We start from the raw sequence: 23,625 nt of genomic DNA on the forward strand, positions 1-23,625 counted from the left end.
ATTCTAGAGTGATTTTCATTGCTGGGTGCAGACATGATATCCCCTGTCCACAATTAGGGCATATTCTTGTGTTTAATCACTTATTCATTTATGCATTTATTCAACAAGCAGATATTATGTGCCAACACTGTGCTAGACACTGTCAATATTACAGAAATGAAATTATTTTCTGCCTTCTACAGCTTACAATTTAACCACATGAAGAACGGAGTGCCATAATCTGATGGGACAGGGGCAAGCCCTGCTCTGCTGAACAGGCCGTCTATGAAAGCAGGAGGCCTGTCTACTCAAAGCTCTTCACGTAGAAGAAAAACCAGTGTAAATGGGTTTGCCTGCTGCCGCTGCACCCGGCCTGTCCGCCGCTGCGGCCCACGTCTGCTGCGCCAAGCCCGCGACCCAGCCCCTGCAGCGCATCCCGGCCGCTGTGGCCCTTCCCGGCCCGCGCCTATGCCGAGGCCGCTCTGGCCACCACCGCCAGCATCCCGGCCAGATGTCCTTCACCTTCGCCTCCCCGACGCAGGTGTATTTCAACGAGGCCAATGTGAAGCAGGTGGATGTCCCAACCCAGAGTGGGGCCTTTGGGATCCTCGCTGCCCTCGTCCCCACCCTGCAGGTGCTGAAGCCCGGCGTGGTGACCGTTCATGCCGAGGATGGCACCACCACCAAGTATTTTGTGAGCAGCAGTTCTGTCACAGTGAAAGCTGATTCCTCGGTGCAGCTGCTGGCAGAAGAAGCCGTGACTCTGGACATGCTGGACGTGGCTGCTGCCAGATCCAACCTGGAAAAAGTACACTCGGACCTGTCGGGGGCATCAGATGAGGCAGCCCGGGCCGAGGTTCAGATCAGGATAGAAGCCAATGAAGCTATCGTGAAAGCGCTGGAATCATGAGCTGGGGAGCCAAACAGTTGGAGTCCTCCAGAGATGGTGTGGCCATTCTGCTCCGTGGTGCTCACCTTGGGCTAAAGAGACCAGGAAATACCCAGGAAGGAAGAGGATGCCTACCCCCCCAGTCCCCCTTCCTGCCTACCCCCCCTGCCCTCCATCCCCAGATTAAAAACCACAAAGGTTCTGGACTTTAAAAAAAATAATGTAAATGCCTTTCAGTGACATTCTCTGAGCTCCCAGTAAGTTATCAGGTTTTCCCAACATCTCATATAGCTCAAGTATCCAAAAGAAAATGGTTTTTCCTCCTCCCTGCAGTGGGAATCCTTTCTTCGACACCTGAGAAGGCCAACTTTTCAGAGTGTTGTTTTCTAGCCGTTCAGGCACTTTAGTAACATGCAATTTTCTTCTCTGACTTCACTGTAAGACTGCGCTTAGACAAGCAAAATCTGTTTGGAAAGATGAATGAGGAAGGGGGGAATTGACATTTGAGTTCATTGAAACAATTCGTTAGTAAGGAAATATAAAAGAAGAGCTGACAGTTTGAACTTTTTAATTCAGTTAACTTCTTTTCCTTTTTTGGCCTATTTCTTTGTGCCCTTGAGCAGAAGGTAAATCCATGAATTCCTGCCATTTTTTTCCCATGAATAAAAAGTTCAAAATCCCAACCATCCCTGACACTTATTGGTCACTCCCTTAGGTTAAATCAGTCAGCACCACAGTCCCTCCCCATTACAGAGTGCAGAATCCTATCCCTGCGGCTAGGAGGAGATGGGGGCCCTTCATCAACCTTCAGGTCTGGGAGGAATTTATCCACCACATCCCCACCCCATCTATCCACTGGAAAACATATTAAGATCTTCACACCAGAAGATTATGGCAGTCTTCCTTCCAATTTCTGGTCAGATAATTGAGTGTACGCGTCTAGTAAACTATTTTGCATGGGATTGATAAGAATTAGAGATGGGCAACATGTCTGGAATTATCTAGTCTAAACACTTAATTTTACAGATGAGGAAACTGAGACCAAGAGAATTAATCTATCTAGGGTCTTCTTCCATCTGCATTCAGACTCCATAGGTCTTCCTCTGCATGTGGATAGCATTTTCCATCATGAGTCTTTAGGAATTTTCTTAGTTCATTGTATTGCTGACAAGACTTAAGTCTATCAAAGTTGATCATTCCACAATGTCGTTACTGTGTACAATGCTCACTTCACTCAGCATCAATTCAGGCAATTCTTTCCAGGTTTTTTTTCTGAAATCCATGTACTCCTCATTTCTTATAGCACAATAGTATTCCATTACACTCATATACGACGACTTGTACAGCCATTCCCCGATTGATGGGAATCCCCTCAATTTCCAGTTCTTGGCCACCACATGAATAGCTGCTATGAATATTTTTGTACATGTGGGTTATGGGTATCTTTTTCACTTTTCATTTTTATTTCTCCTCCCACTTGATCAATATGTGTTTCAGAGTCAAGACTCAGACTCGTGACTAATTCTGTGCATCATTACAGGCTGGGTTCTGGAATGATTTTTTGATTGCCACATAAGATGAGCTTTTTTCAACCTATCTGCTGCATGTGAGATTTTTGACCAGTATCTCATCTCATATGTTCTCTTTTCTCTGGGTTTCCATGGATTATTTTTTCTATTGCTCCTTCCTACCCATCTGATTACTCCTTAAACTTCCTCGCTGATTCCTCATCCAGATCCCACTGTTTCACTGTAGGTATTCCCCAACATTCTGTCCCAGATCCCTTCTCTTCTCCTCCTGTGATCTCTCCCTTGGTGACCTCATCAGTTACCATGAGTTTAAATACTGTTTCTGTGTCAATGACTTCCAAAACTAGAGATGCAGACTATGTCTGGTCTTCAGGCTCATATCTCCAGTTGCCTATTAGATGCTTCAAACTGGATATCCCAGAGATAGCTCAAAGTGAATGTGCACAGGACAGAACTCATTCCCCCCATCTCCAAACCTGCTTTCTTTCACACCTCCCTATTTCTGTCAAAGGCACCATCCATCATTCCTCAAGTCTTCCTCCCTAGGTCATTACAAGCATCAGATGAGATATTTGTAAAAGTGCTCGGCACAGTGCCTGGCACATAGTGGGTGCTTGCTAAGTGCTTATTCCCTCCATTCTGATGTTTGCAGTCACACATTGACCTTGAATCCTCATGGAGCCTCACCTGAGAGATACTTTCATCTCACAAATCTCTTTTTTTCTACCTTCATAATATCTACACATCCAACCACTTTCCTTTCACTTTCTTCCATCTCAGTTCAGACGCTCATCACCTCGCTTCTGCTTGGGCTCTCTGGCTCAAATCTCTCCTCAAGCTGTTGCCAAAGGGGTTTCTGACCACATAACCCCCTTGATGAGATGTCAGTGACTTCTTAATCTTTCCACAGTCAAATACAAACTCCTCTCTTTAGTTCTTCACAAGATGAGGCAATCTGTCCCTCCAGCCTCATTGGCATTGCTCCCCCTCCACTTTAAAGTCTGGGATTCAGCCAAATGATCCTCCATCTTTGGAGCAGATGTTACTTCCACATCTGTCTTCACATAGGTTGTTCTCCATGCTTTCTTTACCTCAGGCTCAAAACAATTCCTTTCTTTCCCTTTTAAGTCCCAGCTGGAATATGACATTCTACCTGAATCCTTCCTTAATCATCTCCCTGTCACAGACTACTTGTGCCCTTCTTTCCAAACCACTTAGAATTGAGCGTATTTGCATTTATTCTCTTTATATTTATTCTATATATACTTATCTAAATATTTCATTATTCATTACTCATTATTCATTACCCCCCCCAAACACACACCCTACCTAGAATGTAAACTCCTGGCTTTTGAGTAGGGATTAGGTCATTCTTTGGACTTCTACTCCCAGCCTAGCCCAGAGCCTGGCACATCATAGGTGGGGATATTTAATATTTGTTGCCTGAATTACCCGTTAATTTATTTTAACTTAGACATTTTTCTCTTTTTCATGACAGTTACTAGTCTCTTCTAAGCTCTATGTGATGCAGTGATATCATTATTCTATTAAGAAGATCTTTTATATGACCATATGGCCATAAGGTGAGGATTCCTATATGGAGAGCTAGAAAGGGCCTCAGGAGCCCTCTAATCCAATGTCACTTTTTCCAGATAAGAAAACTTGGGCCCCCGATGCCAAAGGGCCTTGGGAGCACCCAGATGGACCCAACTTCTTGGACACTAACCCCAATGCTTGCTGTACCAAACCACACAATCCTTAACAGTGAATTCAAAGGATTCATTGTCTTGTTGTCTTAAATCTCAGAAACATTACAATAATTAATTTTTAAATGATAACAGGCATTTATTTATGATGGAGTGGCACAGTATAGTAGATGAAGACATGGCCCTGGCCTAGAGTCTTGCCTTCATGAAGGCTTTCAGTGGCCTTCCACTCCCTCTTTCAACTGGCTAATACCCTAAAGGATAGATCCTAATCTACATTGGTGGAAGGAATTTCCTCACCAGGAGTCACCATACACTGATGAATTTACTGGTGTGGACCCAGTACCACAGCTAATGACATAGACAGACAGACAGACAGATACACTCGCACGCGCGCGTGCACACACACACACACACACACACACAGGGAGAGAAAAAGAGATGAAAAGACAGGGACAGAGAGAAGCAAAGACAAAGGGACAGCACTATTAGTCTTCATGATTTTTGATTTTTTAAAAGCGCCTTTACTATTTATAAAAGAATTTTCAATCACATTGGAGTTGTGACTCCCATGAGTAAACATGATCTACGAGGGCAGCCCTCATGAAAAGAGGGGAATTCACTGTGTTAGCTTTTTTCTGAATTTTCCTTTTTTCAAAGGCCGTGTCAACTGGAGCTGGGAGCAGCTGGCCTCCTCACTGTCATGCCATGGTATGGGGCACAGTCCCTTCGTTGGCGATATTCCTGAAGGTTAGGTTACCCACAAGCATCTCGAATGTAACTAGTAACCTCAGGAAGTTGACATCCTTAGAAAGACTTTTCCAAGCAGTGCTAGAGGTCTGAGAGACAGCCCTAGAAACTGTGCCTCTCCCTGGATCAGTTTCCTGGATCAGACCTCCCATGAAATTCCATGTCCAGCCCTGAGGGTAGTCTAGATAAAAAGCAAAGAGTCAAGCATATTTCCAACTTTAAAGGCTCTTTTAAAACCCCCAACTGCTGGATTAATGTCTTCTCAGCTTCCAGTTTTCCTAGAATATTTTCTCATCACAAATGCCATGCAAGACTCATACCCATGTATTCCCACTACTTTGTCAGGGTTAGGTCTGCCTCAGGTTCTCTTGGTATCACCATTGGATGGATAATGATGGAAAATGTGTACCACCCTTCATTGTTTTCCTCACGGTCTCCATCTGCTCAGCCTATGTTCATCTAGGTGGCACAGAGGATAGAGTGCCATACCTGAATCCAAATCTTGTCTTAGGCTCACTAGCTTTGCGACAATGAGCAAGTGATAAGACATCTGAGACTCAGTTTCCTTACCTCTAAAATGGAAACAAAAATATCACGTCCTTCCCAGGCTTATTGTGAGGATCAAATGTGTTTATGAGTGTGTGTGTGCACGTGTACATGTGCATGCATATATGTGTGTATGTATACACACACACAGAACTTTTTAAAGCACTAGGTTCTACTTATTATTATTATTATAATTATTAATAGATTATGATTCTAGGAAAGTCATTGAGCTGTCCTTTGCCTTTGTTTTCTCATCTGTACAATGGGAATAGCAATAGGAAGTACCTCACAGATTTCTTCCTTTTCAATTTATTTAATATATTTCATATGTATAGTTTTCAGCATTGATTTTCACAAGAATTTGAATTACAAATTTTCTCCCCATTTCTACCCTCCCCCCCACTCCAAGATGGCGTATATTCTGGTTGCCCCATTCCCCAGTCAGCCCTCCCTTCTGTCACCCCACTCCCCCATCCCCTTTTCCCTTACTTTCTTGTAGGGCAAGATAAATTTCCATGCCCCATTGCTTCTGTATCTTATTTCCTAGTTGCATGCAAAAAATTTTTTTGAACATCTGTTTTTAAAACTTTGAGTTTGAAATTCTCTCCCCTCTTCTCTCCCCACCCACCCTCCCTAAGAAGGGAAGCAATTCCACATAGGGCACATGCATATCATTATGTAAAACCATTCCACAACACTCATGTTGTGAAAGACTCACTATCTTTTGCTCCTTCCTATCCTATCCCCCTTTATCCAATTTTCTCCCTTGACCCTGTCCCTTTGGAAAGTGTTTGCTTTTGATTACCTTCTCCCCCTATCTGTCCTCCCTTTTATTGTCCCCCCTTTTTTATCTCCTTCTGTGTCAACAATCTGGCTAGCAGCTTCTGTGGGGGTATAAGATTCACCCACAGCCTGCACCCAGAAAGCTGCCAACAGCACAGGTTCTTCTGATCTCCTTAATTAAGGAAAGCAAGGTGAAGGGGTTGACAAGCTTAGTTTTAATTCAGCATTCAAATATCATTCAGTTAGTTCAGGGGAAAAAGCCAGCACCCTGAACTTCAAAACAAAATGCAAACAAATTACAAACATCAACAGACTTTGTCTGATTCAAATCCCAACACATAGTTACCAGAGTTCAACAAAGTTTCAGCATCTGGGTTTACAAGTTGGAGGGCTCTTTAGCTACAGCTACCCGGAGTCTCCTCATCAACACCATCTCCAGAGCCCCCCGCACAAATGACTCTGTCCTTCCTTCTTATAGGGCTTCAGACATCATCAAACATCATCTGAATCACCAGAGCTCAGGCTCTGGTGATTGGTTCTTGAGTTGGCGCCTCCCCTTAGGACCCTGGGAGATTCACATCCACATGAATTACATTAACACCTATTGGGGTTTGGGCCTGGGGCTTAGCACCTAGTAAGGCTCACTGAATTACTCAAAGAAAACAAAGGCTATTTTGCTTATCAACACACCTTCCTCCTTCTTTCCTCTGGGCTAAGATACCCAATTGAGTGTGTATGTTATTCACTCCTCAGGTCAAATCTGATGAGAGCAAGATTCACTCATTACCCCTCACATGCCCCCTCTTCCCTTAGTACAGAACTGCTTTTTTCTTGCCACTTTTATGTGCAATAATTAACCCCATTCTATCTCTCCCTTTCTCCCTCTCTCAATATATTCCTCTCTCATGTCCTAATTTGATTTTATATTTAGATATCATCCCTTCATATTCAACTCACCTTGTACCCTGTATATATATATATATATATATACATATATATAACATATAAATTATATATATATATACACACACACATATATATATACACATATATATATATATATATATATATGTATGTATATGTATATTCCCTTCAGCTACCCTAATAATGAGGTCTCACAAATTATACACATCGTCTTTCCAAGGAGAAATGTAAACAAAATAGTTCAATTTTAGTAAGTCCCTTATGATTGCTTTCTTTTTTATTTTTTCGTGCTTCTCTTGATTCTTGTGTTTGAAACTCAAATTTTCTATTCATCTCTGGTCTTTTCACTGAGAAAGCTTGAAAGTCCTCTATTTTATTGAAAATCCATATTTTTTCTTGGAGCTTGATACTCAGTTTTGCTGGGTAGGTGATTCTTGGTTTTGATCCTAGCTCCATTGACCTCTGGAATATCATATTCCAAGCCCTTCAATCCCTTAATGTGGAAGCTGCTAGATTGTGTGTTATCCTGATTGTGTTTCCACAATACTCAAATTGTTTCTTTCTAACTGCTTGCAGAATTTTCTCCTTGACCTGGAAACTCTGGAATTTGGTGATAATATTCCTAGGAATTTTCTTTTTGGGATCTTTTTCCAGGAGGCGATTGGTGGATTCTTTCAATTTCTATTTTACCCTCTGTCTCTAGAATTATCAGGGCAGTTCTCCTTGATAATTTCTTGAGAGATGATATCTAGGATCTTTTTTTGATCATGGCTTTCAGGTAGTCTAATAATTTTTAAATTATCTCTCCTGGATCTATATTCCAGGTAAGTGATTTTTCCAATGAGATATTTCACATCTTCTTTCACTTTTTCATTCCTTCGGTTCTGTTTATAATATCTTGATTTCTCATAAAGTCACTAGCTTCCACTTGCTCCAATCTAATTTTTAAGGTAACATTTTCTTCAGTGGTCTTTTGGACCTCCTTTTCCATTTGGCTAATTCTGCCTTTCAAGGCATTCTTCTCCTCATTGGCTTTTTGGAGCTCCTTTGCCATTTGAGTTAGTCTACTTTTTAAGGTGTCATTTCCTTCAGTATTTTTGGGTCTCCTTTAGCAAGTTGTTGACTTGTTTTTCATGGTTTTCTCACATCCATCTCATTTCTCTTCCCAATTTTTCCTCTACTTCTCTAACTTGCTTTTCCAAATCCTTTTTGAATTCTTCCATGGCCTGAGACCAGTTCATGTTTTTCTTGGAGGCTTTCGATGTAGGCTCTTTGACTTTGTTGACTTCTTCTGGCTGTATGTTTTGGTCTTCTTTGTTACCAAAGAAAGATTCCAAAGTCTGAGTCTGAATCTGAGTCTGCTTTCGCTGCCTGGCCATGTTCCCAGGCAACTTACTTGACCCTTGAATTTTTCATCAGGGTATGACTGCTTGTATAGCAAAGAGTACTTTGTCCCAAGCTTGAGGGGCTACATTGTTGTTTTCAGAGCTATTTCTATACAGCAAGCTCTGCCACACCAGCACTCCTCCTCCCCCATGAATTGCCCACACAGGACTGGACTCAGATCTTAAGCAGGCTCTGCACAGCTCAGATCCACCACTTAATTCCTCCCACCAGGTGGGCCTGGGGCTGGAAGCCACTGCAGCTGTAGCTCTATAAGCAACTTCAGAGCTGCATCACCTCTGCTGTCCCCAGGGTGGTGGCCAAACTGTAAACTCCTTTCACTTTGTCCCAGCAGCTTTTTCCACTAACCTTCTCTGTTTTCTTTGGTGTTTGTGGGTTGAGAAGTCTGGTAACTGCCACAGCTCACTGACTCAGGGTGCTAGGGCCTCTTCTGCCTGGCTTCCTATCTGGTTGGTCCTGCTGCCACCCGCACTGGGCTCTGCTCCACTCTGCTCCCAGTTTCCTGTCATAGACCTTACCCAGCAACCATCCAGGCTGTCCTGGGCTGGAGCCCTGCTTCCCTCTACTATTTTGTGGGTTCTTCAGTTCTAGAATTTGTTCAGAGCCATTTTTATGGGTGTTTAGTGGGACCTGGTGGGGAGCTCCGGCAAGTCCCTGCTTTCCAGTCGCCATCTTGGCTCCCCCCCTCCCCCCCACAGAGTTCTTATGAGGATTAATTGAGATAACATGTGTTAAGTAATATTTTCCAAATCTCAAAACACAATTTGAATACCTATTGTTATTTAGGGTTTCTTAATATTCATTATTATTATTCAGTCATACAATAATTTGGTGGCATTCCTTACACTGGCTTTCTGCTTCATTTCACCTTTGTCATAGAAGCTGTTTCAGCCTACTCACATAGACCATCCACCACTCCTTTGCATTTTGAATGATCCATTCCAGTGACTCTAGTATCTGGTGGTTCATTCTAGGTCCATTAACAAGTATTTCTTAATAGCCTATGAAGTGCCAGGCACTAGAGACACAGAGACAGAAGGTAGTGTTTTTGGCCTGCCGGAGATTACATTTTAACAGTCAATGGATACAGTTATATTCAAAACAGATAGAGGGAATAGGGAATAGGAAGGCCTTTCTAGGGTTTGCCCATCTTCAGGGGAGAGCCTAGCAGCTAGAGCAGGGTGTACAAAAGGCCTCATATGATTGGTTCTTAAAGAAAACCTGGTACGCCTAGAGATAGAGATGAGAAGGAAAAACATTCTGCCCATGGAAGACAGCAAGTGCTTACGTGGGGAATCAAGAGATGGAAGCCATATGTAAAGATATAAGAAAGAGCAAGATGGTTAGACCATAGTGTGTGTGTGTGTAGATAGAAATAGATATCTCTATCTAGATATTTCTCTCTGTGTCTATCTATCTATCTGTCATGTTTGACAAGGTAGATTGACCCCAGATTGTGAAGGACATCTGTACTGAATCATATAAGAATCAAGGAACCGATGAAGTTTAGGGAGCAGAGGAGTCAGAGCTTTAGGAAAAATCCCCCAGGCATCAATGTGGTTGACGGACTAGAGCGGGGAGTGAGATATCCTGTGCAGGCACTGAAACCAGAACACCTAGAGTGGACTGAAGGACCAGCTGCCTTAATGCCATCATGGGACTAAGGAGCCCAAGGCTTACTCTTTCCCAAACACAGATGACCTAATGGAGCTGAAGGATGACTGTGAAAGGTCTCATTTATCATAGGTAATAATGCAGAAATTCTCCTCTTGCTGTTCTTCTCCTCTTCCTCTTCTTCCTCCTCCTTTCTTCTTCTCCTACTTCTTCTACTTCTTCTTCTTTCTCTTCCTCCTTCTCTTCTTCTTCTTCTTTCTCTTCCTCCTTCTCCCTCCTCTTCTTCCTCTTCTCCCTCCTCCTCTTCTTCTTCTTTTTCTTCCTCCTCCTCTTCTTCTTTTTCTTCTTCTTTATCTTCTTCTTCTTCTTCTTCTTCTTCTTCTTCTTCTTCTTCTTCTTCTTCTTCTTCTTCTTCTTCATCCTCTTCTTCTTTCTTTCCTTTTCTTTTTCTTCTTCCATAAATTTTAAGCATATATTATGTTTATCTCATTTGATGTTCACAAAGGCCCAGGCATAGGTACTTTATATTGTAGATGAAGAAATTGAGGGTGACATAAGTGAAGTGTTTTGCCCAGGTTCCCACACCTACTAAGTATTTGAGAGTAGATTGGAACTCAGGTCTCCCTGGCTCCCAATCCAGCGTTCTATGCATTATGGTACCACATAGTTGATTAAGTTGCTTTTGTTCTTCTCTGCCTTCCTCCTCCTTCTCGTCTTCATCCTTCTCCTTTTCCTTCCACTTCTCCTCCAGCATCATGTAGAATTTTAAAAGACTGTGCTTGTAAAATTCCTACAATGCTGAGGCTGAAGTCTCCTGAGGACACTATCTCATTGGCTCTGGTAGGAAAGAAGTATGTTTTCCACATGTAACGTATCCTGCAAGGCTAATTTCCCAACTCACACTGGCATTGCTGGGCCATGGCTCTAGGGGATTTCTACTTCTCTCCTCAAGGTTCTAGGAATAATTTTGGAGAGATGGTGTTTCTTGTACTGTTTCTCATGGGTGCTTGCCATGGAACTTCTCACTGATTCCTAGGCACGATTAGGTGTTTGTTTGTTGGTTGGTTTTTAGTTTACTAAGCAGTTATAACAAGTACAGTTGTTAAAGAAGCAATATTCCCTAAACCAGGATTGCATTTTCCCTTATGTACATAAAATCTTTGGTGATAATGGGTTCAAACTTATAAGGCAATGAGGAAGAAGACTAGAGAACCCATGTGCCAAAGTTATACCTCACAAAGTCCCTTTCTACTTTCACGAAGTCCTTATATAAAGTAGTTCCAATTAGATACAGTTTTCTCTGGGATCTAAGGATTGGTGTCCTTACAGAGCACTAAAGCTGTCTTTCCAAAATGGGTTTAGTTTTGCTTCAGAGTATCTCTTGGCTCCCAGTACAGAAGTTCTCTTTAGCTGCTGCTATTCCAAGGCTGCAGGTATTGCCACTGATGAGATCTCCAGGACTTCTGACCCTTCAGTGTTTGAAAGGTCCATTGCATCTTGTGATACTCACTTGCATTTTCTCAGAACATTAATCTCAGCAGGATGCATTGTCTCCAATTATGTAATAACACTTTTAGTAAGAGAAAATCAGGGGTATCTTTGTATTCCCTTGTACAATATAATTTACAATTTATAAAATCTCTCTGTCTCTCTCTGTCTCTCTGTCTCTCTGTCTCTCTCTCCCTCTCTCTCTGTCTCTCTCTCTCTCTCCCTCTCTCTGTCTCCCCCTCCCTCCCCTTCCTTTCATGCCCACATACATACACACAATGCTACCAGATAAGTGATGTCACATGTGTTATCTCCTTTTCGTAGGAACTGGCACAGAAGGGACCCTAAGGAGCAATTAGTTTAACCTTATAATGTGATTTCATTTTATTTTTTAACAGTCTCATTTGTAGGATAAAGAAACAAACCAACAGAATGGTAGTGACTTGTTCAAGAACATAAATCTTATCAAGCATTAAAGCCAGGATTTGAACAGAGTTCCTTAGGCTCTGATTCTACTGCACTGCCTCAGATAGCAATCTGAATTTGAGAGAATGAGATGATTTGATAAAGGTAAAAAAAAATGAAAACCAAAGAGCCAATATTCAAATCCAAGTCTTCAGGCTCCAAGAATTGAACTCATTGGGCTGTACCAGGGGTACCTCTCCATCTGGTAAATGGGGTCAAATGTCCCTGACTCACTTTCAATTCCATGCAACAACTGGTAGTGAGCACCTGTTACACAAACCAGACATTCACTGAATCTCAGGAGCATTTCATTGATGTGAGTTATTATTTACTGCAGTAAAGCAGAGCAAACCTAGACATGATTTGCTCACAATCACCTCTGGCTGATTGACGGGAGAGGCAGTGTTTAGGCATTAAGCCTCTGCTGAAAGACTCTCCTTCTGGGATCCTTCCCTTCCATTTCACCATTGGCCTCTCCCAGTGTCCTGCTCCATAGACTATAGAACACCCAACTAATGGTGGGAATTATGGGAAGATTTTGTGTTTCAAATTTTCCTACTAAATGAGAGTTGAGTTGGAACAGGGTCAATCTGAAGGATGAGGAATGAAGAGTGAGGCTAATTGGGAGTTGACTTGAAATGGTAGAAACTCTTTCCTTTATCTTCCTTTAGTTGTCCCAGCCCACTGTGAAAATGTTCATTTGCTGTACCTTCTGCTTAATTGTGTTGCTTGTGAATCAATTCAGTTCAACCAACATGCTTTAGGGCCTGATTTAGTATGTTTGACACACTGGTAGCCACCAGAGATTGACAAGAATAAACACTTCTTGTTCCCAAAGTATTCCCATGTAAAAAGATGAGCAAATAACAAGAGTTGGAGAACTACTAAGAAAGAGCCAACTGGGGTGTGTGTGGAGGGCAGTGGAGGTAGGACATGGAGGATCCGAAGGATAGTGTCCGAAAAAGCTGCACATGAGATGACCCGTCATGGACAGCGGTGATGGGACCAGTTGGATGGATGGCTGAGCAGCTCTACTCTGGATCTTCCACGTATCAGAATATTAGCTACAGCTCACAGTCTAAGATGAGAGACTATCATTGTTTTATATCCTAAAAATAATCTAAATCAGAGCACAGAAACATAAATGAGGTTAAATGATGAATGGCAATCAGAGGATTGTGGACTTAAAGCTGAATGATCATCTAGTCCAACTCACTCATTACAGATGAGTAAACTGAGGCAAGAAAAGTAAAGTGATTTACAAGAGCAGTGAGGAGAATGAGAAATGAAATCTGTGAATGGCTTCCATAATCTATTTACATCGGACATTCTGACCCTGCTATTAATAAGTCTGTTTCATATCACAGAATCACAGAATCTTAAAGTTGGAAGGGACTTTAGTTCTCCTGTGAACATCCATTTAAAGAAAGTGGCCATGCCAGAAAAGTTGCTTATTCCTGTTTTGCCTCTTCTACTGACTTTCTAGCCTGTCAGGCTAGTATTTGAGGAAGGATTCTAATGCAATTCTTCTTGACTCGAAAAAGTGTCTTCTAGATGGAAGCACATAGCCTGAAAGACGGAGCATCGGAAGGAGTTAATTTTTAAGCAGCAGTAGTACATGGAACACCAGACTTGGACGTAGATTCAAATCCTGTGACTTGATATGAGACCATGGGCAAGTGGCTTAACCTTTCTGAGCTCCAGGTTCCTCCTCCTTAAATGGGGGTGATAACGCCTATAGTACTACCCTCGAAGGGATGTTGGGAAGCTTAAATTAAATATGTGTAAAGGGTATTTGAAAACTTTAAAACAATATAGAAAAATGAGTTTGTTTCTCTTAGTTTGTCCATGGAAAATAATCTGACAGACTAGAAAAGGGGATTGGTTCCTATTTCCTCTAATGCATTAGATGCTAAGACTTCCAATTTGTAATTATAACAGCTGGCATTTTTATAGAACTTTAGAGCTCTATAAAAGGTCTATGTGACCCTGAACATGCCAGTTAACTGTGGTCTGCCTCAGTTTCCCCATCCATAAAATTAGGACAATGATAACACCTACCTTGGGAGGCTAAGGATCAAATGAGTTAATATATAAAGCTCTTTGTGAATCTTACAGAGCGAGATCCATGCTAGCTGCTGCTGTTGTCAGTAATTTGGATAGAGGATCACAAAGATCCCAGTTTCTATAAAAGGCAGTTAGCCTGGGCTCCTTGAAGGAGCCAAGGCTGCCTGGAAAGTATGGGCCACACCTGCTTGGAGTGATCTCTCTCTCTTGCATTTCTTCCATGTTCTCCCTTCCCTTCTTGGGGAGCATTTCTATGGGCAACTTCATGCAAAAGCTTTGAAATGCCCCTGCAAATCAGTTGCAGATGCAGTTTGCTAGAAGCTTCCTGGATCAGGGCAAAATGGCAGTATTTTTTCAGAATGGATCTGGAAGCCTGCTGCTATGTCATTAGCTTGCTGCTTGTACCTTTAATGCTAAGAAGAGGACTGGTCCGATGATCTTTTAAAGCAAACTCAGGTATGTGAGATTCCTTCAGGGCTTAGTCTGCCCTGCTGGGCTCTGGGAGTCTGCATCAGGTAGTATTGGCTTCAGAGGCCATCAGATACCAAGTTCCTTACCTCCATCAGTGGGCCCAATTCACACTCTGAAGCCGGGCAGCCCACTAATCCATGCCAAGCCAACTTGAAGCAAGGAGCTGACTCAGATGTGGTATTTTAATTGAAGTTAATTAGGATGATTATTTAAGTGAGGGCAGGAGCTAATTAATTTTTTGAGTCATAGTTTGTGCAAAAGTTGCTATATTCCCATAAAAACCAATTCCAATGCTGAATAGTCCTCCCCCAAGTTAGCTGGAAGGGCATATATATGAGCTGGGGGCAGAGGAGATCTTTTAGATTCTTGATTCCCTTTTCCACATTTCTTCTCTTATTACAAATAATTGAGCACAAGACTTTTAGATGCATAAATGTGTGGAATCTTGGAGCTGGGAGTAATCTCATATATTATCTAATCAAACCCCATCCTTTACAGATAAAGAAACTGAGACCAAGAAAGATTATGTGGTTTGCTGCACATCACTAAATGATTAATGGCAAAACTAGGAGCAGATGTACCACTGGACTGTTAGCACAGGGCTGGAGCAGGCTGCCTATAAAAATGATGCTTTTGAAGCATAAACTTTGAGCTCTCAAAGACCATGAATCCAACTCCTTATCTTTCAGCGACTCCAGCCAAGGGAGTTGACTTGCCCAAGATCTTGCATCTAGGAAGGGGCAGAGCTAGACCTTCCAGTTCCAAGGCCAGCTGTGTTTCTACTCCAATGCTTCTTCCCCAGAGATTAGGAGGGGTTAAATCTCCTAAAGGACCCATTTATTTATACATTTGTTTGTTTGTTTTTGCAGAGTTTCATGTCAAGGCCTAGGACAATAGAAAATTTGGTGAATTCCCTGTCTCTCCCATATAAAGCCTAGATTCTGCTAGTGCGACATGGCATACATCCAGAGGGCTGTTGTACATTTTAAGGTGTATCACAAGGAAAGCAAAAAAACAAGTTTGGAGTGTTGGCTAGATGGGGATAAAGCAGCATGTGCTTGGAGCCTGGCAGGTACTCTTTGCCCTACTCCCAACCGATACCATCAGGGTTCTGTCTGGGTACTCCTCAGCAAGTTGAGAGATCTGAGTGTGATGATGCAGATGTCTGCAGGGTCCTGGCCATGTGCCCATTCATTCAGAGGCTTTAAACAGTCTATGAAGGAGGAAATTCCCCCCCCCTTATTATGATATTTTTGTGTATGGAAAAAGCCAGACTTCTACAATGGATAGTGCTAATGAAGAGGAAATAATTATAAAAATTAACAAGAAGAATGATAATAAGAAGTAGCATTTGTATAACACTGGAAGTTTTGCACAGTACTTTCCATATATTATCGCAGTCAATGTTATGTCAATGGTATCGGCTATTATTAGCCTCATTTTTCGATGAAGAAACTGAGGTGAAATGATTGTCTTAGGGTCACAGACCTAGCAGTCACTGGAGGACAGATTTGAACTCAGATCTTCCTTTCCCCACTCCAGGTCCCATGGGCTATCCACGGTTTCAATGGCCTTCCTCAGACAAGCTATGAAGAGACTACTTCCCTATCCAATCTTGTCTCTCTGTCCCTCCATGCACTGGGCTAATCAGGCCAACTAGATTCCAAGTCCAAGGTCACTTGCCCAAGAATCATTTCCAGGATAACTCCCTTCCACAGTGATGTGTCCCGGATGATTCCCTTGTCACTAACGTATAAAGTTAGCCTGCACCACATCATCTCTCTGTCATCTCACAATTGCTTTCCAGGTGTTTGTTTCATGACCTTCTTCTTCTTCTCCTTTTTCTTCTTCTTCTTCTTCTTCTTCTTCTTCTTCTTCTTCTTCTTCTTCTTCTTCTTCTTCTTCTTCTTCTTCTTCTCCTCCTCCTTCTCTTCTCCTCCTCCTCCTCCTCCTTCTTCTCCTCCTCCTCCTCCTTCTTCTCCTCCTCCTCCTCCTTCTTCTCCTCCTACTCCTTCTCCTCCTCCTGCTCCACCTCCTCTGCATCCTCCTCCGCATCCTCCTTCACATCCTCCTCCCCCTCCCTCCTCCTCCAGCTCTTCCTTCTTCTTCCCAACTATATTTTCTATAGGGCATTTGTGTCCTATCATTCTTACGTTTTCCAGTGTTCTCCATACTCTAGAAGTTCCAGGTCCTGCTGCATCTTTCAGTTTTACTCCAAGTAACTTTGTCTTCTTCCCCATAACTTCAGCTCCAAAGCGTCCATTTTCCCAACTATACTTTGGCTGCTCCTTCCCTCTGGTCAGAGGAAAAATATTGGTGCTCCTCCCAAATGACATCTACTCCTTAGCCCTCACACTCTTGCCTCCTCCAGTGTCCTTCAGAATTATCATATTTTTATACATCTTTAATATATTTTCACCATTGCCTCTCTCTCCCCATCCCATTTGATTGTGAACAAAAGAGGCTGCCTGGGGCAGGGCTTGACATGTAGAGGAGCTGTCTTCCTTACTGCCTACTTAGCTTTTCTGGGACTCAGTTTTCTCTTCTTGAGATGAGGACATTAGTTTAGATTTTCTTTGAATTCCCTTCTAGACTCATAGCCCACAAAGTTTGAGATGAAAAGCACAAAACAAAGAGATAGGCTCACCTGGACAGTTCAGTCCAACCCACCAGCCCTCGCCTCCTTTTTGCTAAAATTGTTGATGCTCCCACTTCCCCACAGCACATTTTCTCCTTAACTTCTTTCATCTTTGGTTCTACCCTGATCATTTTGTCACCTGTCACTAACACCCTCTTCATCCCCAAATCTAGCAGTCATCTTTCATTCCCATCCTCCTTAATCCCTGTGAAAGATCTGGCAATGCTAATAACACCATCTTTCTGGATCATTTCTCCTCTGTGGCCTTCAGGGACACATGTTTTTTGGGTTATTTCTGCTGCCTGTAACTATAGTCCTCTATCTTCTACACTGCTTTTCATCCTTAATCTCAGCTCTTCACCTCCCAAAGGTCTGGCCTTGGTAATTTTCTCTACTCTCAACACCATCTTTAAATTCTATTTTCTTTCCCTTATCAATTCCATTTGTTCCTATGGCTTTAAGTATTATATACATGCAGGCAGCCCTCAAAACTAATGCTTTAACCCTGCTTCCTCTTCTAAGAACCAAATCCATGTCTCCATGTGTCTTCTATTTCCATCTGATTTCTCATCTGTGATTCAAGCTCAGCATTTCCCAAACCCTGTTGATTATCAGGAGATCTAGAGATATTGATATTAGCTTTTTGGGATGGCTTGTCTGACTGCTGACTCATTCTGACCAACCTGTGTCCACAGTGTTATGTGGGAGCCAAAAAGAAAAATAAAGTTACTACTACATTCAGTTGCCTTAACAGAAGCAGAGTATTCCAAGGTCAAGTGCTGCTGGACTCAAGGCTTGTCCTTGAGCAGGAGTCCAGTGTGTGAAGGGCAGACACTGAGAATCTGGAAATCTCAGAGACCAGGGATGATAGGCAAACTAGAGGAGGGCCATGAATAGACCTCTGGAAGCAGATAGGGATACGGATCTCAGGGGACAGAGATTAGACATGTGTGGGGGAGTGGAGAGGTGATGCCTGTGCTCACATATTTGGAGAAATGTCCTGTGAAATAGGATGATTAAACTTAGTCTTTGCTTCAGGGGATGGAAATAAATTTAGGTTTGATGTCAGGAGAAATTCCTCAATGATGGGAACTGCTCTGAAGTGGACCAGACACATCAGCAGGTGGTTCCCAGCCCCTCTTTGAGGACTGGACACCCATTTCTTAGGAATGTTGGAGCGGGCAGTCTTTGTCAGGTAGCAATTGGATTAGATGGCCTCATGTGCTTTGGACTGAAAACCAGAGGTTATTTCCTGCTGCGTCCTCCTGGTGATTCACTATGCCTGTAACCAGTTACTCATATTCAAAGCCTTGCTGTTATCTTCAATTCTCCACCTTAGCTCAGAAATTTAATCAGTTACCAAGTCTTAGCAATCCTACCTCCACAGTATCTATCCCTTACTCTCTGTTCCCTCTACCAGCCACCTAATACAGGATCTCAAAATCACAAGCCTAGATCACTAAAATAGACTTTGTCTCTCTCTGTCTCTCTGTCTCTGCCTCTGTCTCTCTGTCTCTCTCTCTGTCTCTATTTATCTCTGTCCTGTCTGTCTATCTCTCTGCTACCTCTCCTCAGATTCATCACTGGTAAGCAGATTTTCCTTGGACATAAACATGGTTTTGTCTGCTCAAAAACTGGCAGTGTTTCTCCCTTTCCTAATGAGTGAAGTTCCTGTTCTTCTGCCTAGTACATAAAGCCCTCCCCAGTGTGCTACCATCCTCTCTTTTCTATTCCATCTCCTATCACATTCAGCTACATACCCTATAGGTCAGCCAAAATGGACTTTTCTCTGCTACTTAGACACACCCTATGCTTTTGTATCTCCAGATTTTGACTCTAGAGATAAGAAAAAGTTGAACTCCACACCTCTGGTTGGGGGAAAGAGGGTCGTGGAGCCTGAAACTCCCAGTACTAGATTCGCAGTCATGTAAACTGGGTTCAAATCCCAGATCTGCCATGCACTCCCTGTGTCACTTCCAGACAGTCACTTCACAATCTTCTGGGCCCATTGTCCTCACTCTAAAAGGAGAGGGTTGGGCACGTTGATAGTTCATGTCTGTTCCCACTCTAGGTAGATGATTTCTGATTCCTGAGGGCAGCATGGTGGGCTGGTGAGGGTTCACAGTACTCATTCGTAAACAGTACCTTCAGGAAGGCAATTGGCTTTGTAACGTAATCTGGGAAGAGCCTGGGTGTGGCAAGTAAGGGTCAGGGTCACCTCAATCTGCCAGTGACAGGCTAGAAGAATGATACATGCTAATGTTTATTCTGGCCTCCTGGGCGTTGTGATATTTGTGCTGTAAGACAGGTTCTGAAAGTAGGTCAGTCTGCCCTAGTGAATGCCTGGCTCTTTTGGGGCAACTGTTTACATCCCCCCCCCCCCCAACGCACACACACCCATCTCTTCTCTGAGCCCACTGAGAGTCAAGACCCAGTCATCAGAAGGTGAGATTCCCCAATTTGTAGTATCATTGGTGTCTGGTTATATATAATCACCCAATGAGAGATGTTGAGGCCCCATAATGATATACACATGGAAGCCCCTTTATGTCTTCATAAAGGGTATAAGATAGGCAGCTGGGTGTATGCTAGCGGGAAGTAATGTCTCTCAGCCTTTGGTGCATCCAGAGTTTTATAGCTTTTCCCTATGTATCCAAGCTGCAGGAATTCTATTATACAATGGGGATTGACCTGGAATTGGGTACCATTCTCCTACCAAGTGGGTGCTCCACTGAGGGCTTAGGGAGTGGGTTGGCACACTCAGAGAAGGTGACACTTGATGAACCTAGGGGACAGCCTGATCTGGAAGGAGGGATATATTAACAAATGTGCCTCCAGGGCCATTGCAAAATTCAAATTTCAGCTGGGGACTGTTCCAGGCTGGATTGGCTACAGGTATGACTTAAGAAAAAGCAAGGACAAAGCTGGATGGGGTGGAAAAACCTGCTCATCTAGGGAAGAACCTCTGTGCATCTAACATGCATGAGAAGGTGGGGCACAGCCTGGGTACTGGAGCAGGAGAAGAATGGTGTGAATCTGTATGTTCTTGAATAGTTCAGTGACGGAGTCTTGCCAGGAAATGAGGCAAGGCCTTCTCTGGTCCCAGCAAAGGATGAAGCAATAGATTGTAGCTGATCTCCAGCCTCTCTGATCTCTACTCCCATCTCACCTTCCCTCCTACAGTTCAGACTCTGCAAAGGGGAATGTTAAACTTCTTAAGGGAAGGACTTTCCCTGCCATCTCTTTCTTTCACCTCCCTGCCTTCTTTCCTGTCCTCCCCATGTTCCTTCCAATCCCTATTTCTGTATGCTTCAGCAATGCTCAGGGCATACAGTACACTCCAGGAGAGGTGAGTATAGTTCTCTATGCACATTTTAATTTTATTCAGGATTGGCTGATGACTACAAAACATTGAATGAAACAAAGAGAGAGACATGAGGCACCCTCATTTAGGTAGAATGATAATGTAATAATCAAGCTAGACCTACTGTCACAACCTACACCAGTACTCACACAGAGCTTCTAGAAGGTGAGAGATTAGTATTCCCTTAAAGTTCTAAGGGTAACCTTAAGGGGAGAGGATTTCTGTATTATTACTCAGGAGCCCCCACTAGCATACTTTATACTGATTATTAGCCAAGTTTAATTAACTTTTAAGAAAGTTATTTATGAAGGGGATATATAGCAATAAAATATTAAAATCATCCATTCTACCTCAAACAGTGAAAAATAATCCTCTTGTACAAACAGAGCCCTGAGGAAAATGGATTCAAAGTAACAGTAACATGGTAGTGTTGTATACAATTAGGAACCCATGTGCCAAAGGTATAAATTGCAGCTTTTGGTTCCTGGAAATCCTTTTGTTCCTTCATGGAGACTTAATGAAGTTATCCTTAAGTGTAGTTCATGTCTTCATTAGATTGTGAACTCCTTGAGAGAATAGAATGGTTTCTTATTCCTTTCTTTGTATCCCTTGCCTTAACACAGTAGCAGGCACATAGTACTTACTTAACAAAGGCTTGCTGCTTGCCTGACTGGGCTCAAAAGATCACTGTATCTGAAGAGCGTTGAAGCTATTTTCCATTAGTGAGTCTAGTTTGTTCTTGCTCTTTAAATTCCCAAGGTAGATGCTGCAATCAGTTACAGCAATTCCAGGGATGCTGCCACTGGCTCAGGTAACCATTGCTAACAATGCTTATGGGAACTCCTTCTGAATGAAGGTTATCGTTTGTTCAATGGAGCAGAAGTTTAAGACAATAGGCCCCTCCTTCTTCACAAGGGAAATTTTTTCTCAGAAGTCCTTCTTCATTGACTCAGCAAACACTCCATTGACTGGCTCGCTATTGGTATGCATACCAACTTTGAGTATGACTGATTCTCTCCAGTCAGTCACAAAATATTTTCTGTGTACTATCACTTATTTTAACCCAATGATCCAAAGTCCCTATAGTCATTTAAAATTGATTAATTACTTATTTACACTTGATTTATGTTTGATTGATTTTTGTTTTGTTTCTGACCACATCATCCAACCAACACTTATCCTTCTTGATATCTCTGCAGCCTTTGACCCTGTTGATCAAGAGAGCAGTGAAGACCTGCACCAGAGTGGTGATACTTTAATAAGAGAGAATGGGGCATGTGGGGGGGGTGTGATGAAGATAAAATTTATAGAACTTGGCAACACATTGGAAAGAGAGAGAGACAGACAGACAGACAGACAGACAGAGACAGACAGACAGAGAGACAGAGACAGACAGAGACAGAGGGAGGGAGGATATCTAGTGGTCTCCTCTTCTCCTTGTTATCCATTTCTCTCTAGGTTGCCATGAAACGACTCTCTCCTGGTTCTCCTCCTACCTATCTGACTGCTTCATTTCAGTCTCCTTTGCTGGATCTTCATTCAGGTCATACCCAATGAAGATGAGTGTCCCCTAGGGACTCTGTCCTGGGCCTTCTTCTCTTTTCCCCCTACACTATTTCACTCAGTGATCTTATCAGCTCACATGTTTTCAATTACCATCTCTATACTGATGATTGTCAGATTTGCTTATTCAGCCATAATCTTTTCCCCCAACCAGCAGACTCACATATCCAACTCAAACTCTATGTCTTGTAGACATCTTCAACTCAGTACATCAAAAACTGACCTCTAAGCACTCTTCCCTATTAAATTTCTTTTTTACTGTTGAAAGCCCTTCTATCCTCTCAGTCATCTAGCCTCAAAATTTTTACTTCTCACTCTCATCTCTCCCATATCTCATGTGCTGCCAAGTCCTGTCAATTTATCTTCATAACCTCTCACACATATGCCCCCTTCTGTCTTCTGACCCTGCCATTAACCTACTGCAGGCCTTTGTCAGCTCACATCTACACTACTGCAAGAGAATGTTAGTTGGTCTCCCTCTTTCAAGAATCTCCCTGCTCCAATTCATCCTCCACACGGTTATCAAATTAATCTTCCTAGAGCACAGATCCCACAATTTTTGCCCTATACAATCAATATTGTTCCCTATCAGCTGAAGATCAAATACAAAATCCTCTGTGTGGCATTGAAAGCCCTTCCCAAACTGGCTCCCTCTCATTCTTGTCAGCATTCTTCCATATTACTCTATTCCTCCCCCACCTCCCTGCCCCTCACCTAGATATTCTGAGATCTAGGCACATTCATTTACGGATTGTTTCTTAAACAAGACACTCCATGTCCTGACTCTGGACATGCTCTGGCTAGTTCTTGACCTGGGATATTGGGATATTCTCCCTCTTTGTTTAGAGCTCTTGGCTTCTTCGGCTTTCTTCGAATCTCAGCTAAAATCTCATTTAAAAATCCTATTTAATATTTTATTTTTGCCAATTGCATGTAAAAACAATTTTAAAATTTTTTCCTAAATTTGGAATTCCAAATTCTTTCCCTGCCTCCCATTGCCCCCATTGAGAAGGCAAGCAGTTTCACAGGAATTGTACATGTGGAGTCATACAAAGCACATTTCCATATAATTCATTCTGTGAAAGAAAACACAAACAAAAAAGCAGGAAAATTGAAGTAAAGCAAAATGTATTTTTGATCTGCATTCAGATTCTACCAGTTCTTTCTCTGGAGATGGAGAGTACTTTTCCTCATAAGTGCTACGGAATTGTCTGGAATTATTGTTTTGATGAAAATGGCTAAGTTCTTCGTGGTAGATCATCATACAACATTGCTGTTACTGTATACAGTGTTCTCTTGGTTCTGCTAATTTAATTTTGCATTAGTTCATGTGAGTCTTTCCATGTTTCTTTTTTCTGACAGCAACCTGCTCATCATTTCCTAAAATGCCATAGTATTATATCACAATCATATACAACTTCTTTAGCCATTCTCCAATTGTTGGA

The 23,625-nt window shown here is 42.4% G+C and overlaps 1 pseudogene; it reads left to right on the forward strand.

The window, feature by feature from the left end:
* The first annotated feature begins 264 nt into the window (after nucleotides 1-264).
* Nucleotides 265-898, forward strand: LOC118847389 (annotated as a pseudogene).
* Nucleotides 899-23,625: the final 22,727 nt, after the last annotated feature.

Source organism: Trichosurus vulpecula, chromosome 4 (genome assembly GCF_011100635.1).
Source record: "Trichosurus vulpecula isolate mTriVul1 chromosome 4, mTriVul1.pri, whole genome shotgun sequence".
Lineage (NCBI taxonomy): Eukaryota > Metazoa > Chordata > Mammalia > Diprotodontia > Phalangeridae > Trichosurus > Trichosurus vulpecula.